Source organism: Papaver somniferum, chromosome 4, assembly GCF_003573695.1.
Source record: "Papaver somniferum cultivar HN1 chromosome 4, ASM357369v1, whole genome shotgun sequence".
NCBI classification, from domain to species: Eukaryota; Viridiplantae; Streptophyta; class Magnoliopsida; order Ranunculales; family Papaveraceae; genus Papaver; species Papaver somniferum.
The window spans coordinates 133,610,019-133,612,906 of NC_039361.1; the positions used below are offsets into that span (position 1 = coordinate 133,610,019).

The 2,888-nt window shown below is 39.8% G+C and overlaps 1 pseudogene; it reads left to right on the forward strand.

The window, feature by feature from the left end:
* Positions 1-746: 746 nt before the first annotated feature.
* LOC113276781 lies at positions 747-846 on the forward strand (annotated as a pseudogene).
* The last annotated feature ends 2,042 nt before the right edge of the window (positions 847-2,888 follow it).

Below are 2,888 nucleotides of genomic sequence, written 5' to 3' on the forward strand. Positions count from 1 at the left end.
TTGTGTTTGACTAGGAAACTTACCTTTTTCTCTCAAAGAATCACTTATCAGACCAACCTGGGTTTTTAACTCGGAAATAGCCTGACTATTTTCTTGTCCTATCCTGTTACTAGCTTGTAGACTCTGTTCTACGGATAACTGAAATTTTGCAGTTTGCTGAGTTAACAAGGCGAGAGATTCCTCTAAACTTAGGATTTTCTTATCTGACTGATTCTGAAACTGAGCTAGTCCTGAAGGATTCTTAGTATAGCCAAAACCTGGGGGAGCATTAGAATTACTAAACTGACCTTGACTTTGGCCCTTAGACCACGAAAGGTTCGGATGGTTTCTCCAACCAGGATTATAGGTTTCTGAATATGGGTCAATCTTTTGACGGTTATCAAATCTAGTGTTATTATAAAGAGCATTGGCTGCTCTTCAATATTCTGGCCTTCCCAAAAAGGCTCCACTCTACCACTAGTCTGGCCCACTTCTAAGGCTTCTAACCTTTTTGCTATAGCAGCAATTTTGGCATCTGATTCATAGCCTCCTTCTACCCTATTAACGTTTCCTCTACTTAAAAGAATTTTTTCTGGGGTGCCCTACTATTTTCCCATTGCTGGGTTTTTTCGGCGATTTCATTAAAAAATTCCATCGCCGCATCAACAGTTTGGTTTTCAAATCCACCAGTGCATAGAGACTCAACCATGGTCGTTGTGGAATAATCTAAACCCTCATAAAGGATCTGAACTAGCCTAACCTTTTCTAAACCATGATGAGGACACTGGGATAATAAATCATTGAACCTTTCCAAATACCTATATAAAGATTCTCCCTCTTGTTGTGAAAATGTGCATATTTGCGTCCTAATAGACGATGTTTTGTGCCTAGGGAAAAACTTATTGAAAAAGGCAGATGTAAGTTGTTCATATGTCTCAATTGACTCGGAGTCCAAACTATATAGCCACGACTTGGCCTTATCTTTCAGGGAAAATGGGAATAACCTAAGTTTCAAAGCATCATCATCTAAGCCTCTAATTATTAGAGTACTACAAATTTCCTGAAAATCCCTAACATGGTAATAAGGGTTTTCATTTTCTTTTCCTAAAAATATTAGGAGCATCTGTAAGGTCCCAGGTTTCAGTTCGTAGGGTGCCTCCGTTTCAGGTAACTTAATACACGAAGGACGAGTAGTCCTAGTTGGATTCAACAAAGCTTTCAAAGTTTCCATTTCCGGCGCTATCGGAGCAACAAGGATTCTCTCCTCAGTCAAAGGACGTTCAAAAACAGACTCTTCAAAAGTTGGATTCTCTAGATTAAGGTAATCGAGACGCTTCGAACTACTAGGTTTCTCTTTAACAAATCTACCTAGTGCGTCTCTTTTACGTTCAGGCATACAATAGAATTTTCTAAATTGGAAGGGTAAGCAAACACAGATCAAGGCCGACTCAACCAAATCAAACCTATTGATTTCTAGCAAACAAAAAGCATGATGGCTCCACTTAGATTGTTTGTAGACCAGCTTCTAATCCTTCGAACGGAAATTCGTTACAATTTAAGCAAACCCCTCTGGAATCAATTCGAGTTAACGTAAGTTAAATAGAGGCGAGGGAAGCTCGGTGGAGCTTTGATACCCAAGGCCTCACCGGTATTACAAGGCGGTGCAGTCACGCATTCAACTTACAGAAACCGTCAAGAACTTCGAAGTATGCTTAAAAGAGTAACCAATATTTTTCGAATGACTTTCCTGTTAAGCTCGTTACCCTATCGGTCTCGTTCTAGTCAAAATTTTAGGCTTAGGTTTGCGTAGGTTACGTTTTCCTAAAGCGGGCAAGAAGAGAACGGTGATGAAATCCGAACCCTTATCTTGTATGGCCAGGCATTGCCCTTTACTAGAAAAATAAATGTATGTATTCAGTCCTCAACATATATGCATACGAAGGAGTCCAGTAACTCGCTGACAGGGGATTCGCGAGTGTTTAGAATCTTACCTCCCGTTCCAGACGGGGGATGAATCGGTTGTAGTCGACTCGGGCCACTGACTCCGATGTCTAGTGTACGAACCCAAGCTGCAGAGACAATATCGTAATTGTCCTCCTTCTCTGCAAACAGTTTATATTTAAAGTACCCTTCCGTAGGGTAATAAAAAAAAATAATAATGTCCCAAAGTCCAAAATTCCAAAAGCCCAAAAAGTAAAGAAAAATAACAAAAATAATAAACCCTAGTACAGTTTTTTTTTTTTCTAAAAGAAAATAAACAAACCCTAAACTAAAATTGTCTTCTTTTTTGTTCTTTTTGCTTTAATCTTTAACTCCACGTCTGATGGACACATTTTTGTGTCCAATTTGTCTCGATTCTATATATTGATAGTGCTCATTTTTGTACTTATTATGGTGTTTTATGTGTGTGTAGGTATTTTTGTCCAATAAACATTTTTGGAAAAATCGGCTCGAAAAGTTGTCGAAAATCGCACCCGGAGGACACTTGCTATTCGAACTCTCACTATGGATAAGGGGTACCCGAATTACTAAGGGGCACCCTCAAGACATCCCAAAGGCACCTGCTATCGGCACCCCTACTCTGGATAGGGGGCACCCTTCTTCTTCACATTTCAAACATATTTTTTTGGCGGGAAAATGAACCCACACACCTGCAGATTAGGGTTCGGAATTCAACAGAGTTTTAGAGAGATTCAAGGTCTGGTTTTCGTTGGGATGGACTTCCTAGAACATTACAGTGTTGTTACGTGTGATTGGGTCGAATGAATTGGGCTGAATAAGCCGGGAGAAGGAAACATAGGTGTAGGAAGTTCAAGGCTTGTAGAGAACTTCTGGATTTGGTTTTGTCTGAGATACAATCGGATTTGGTTGTCGCTTTGGAGTCAGTTAAGCCTGTTTCTATAAAACAA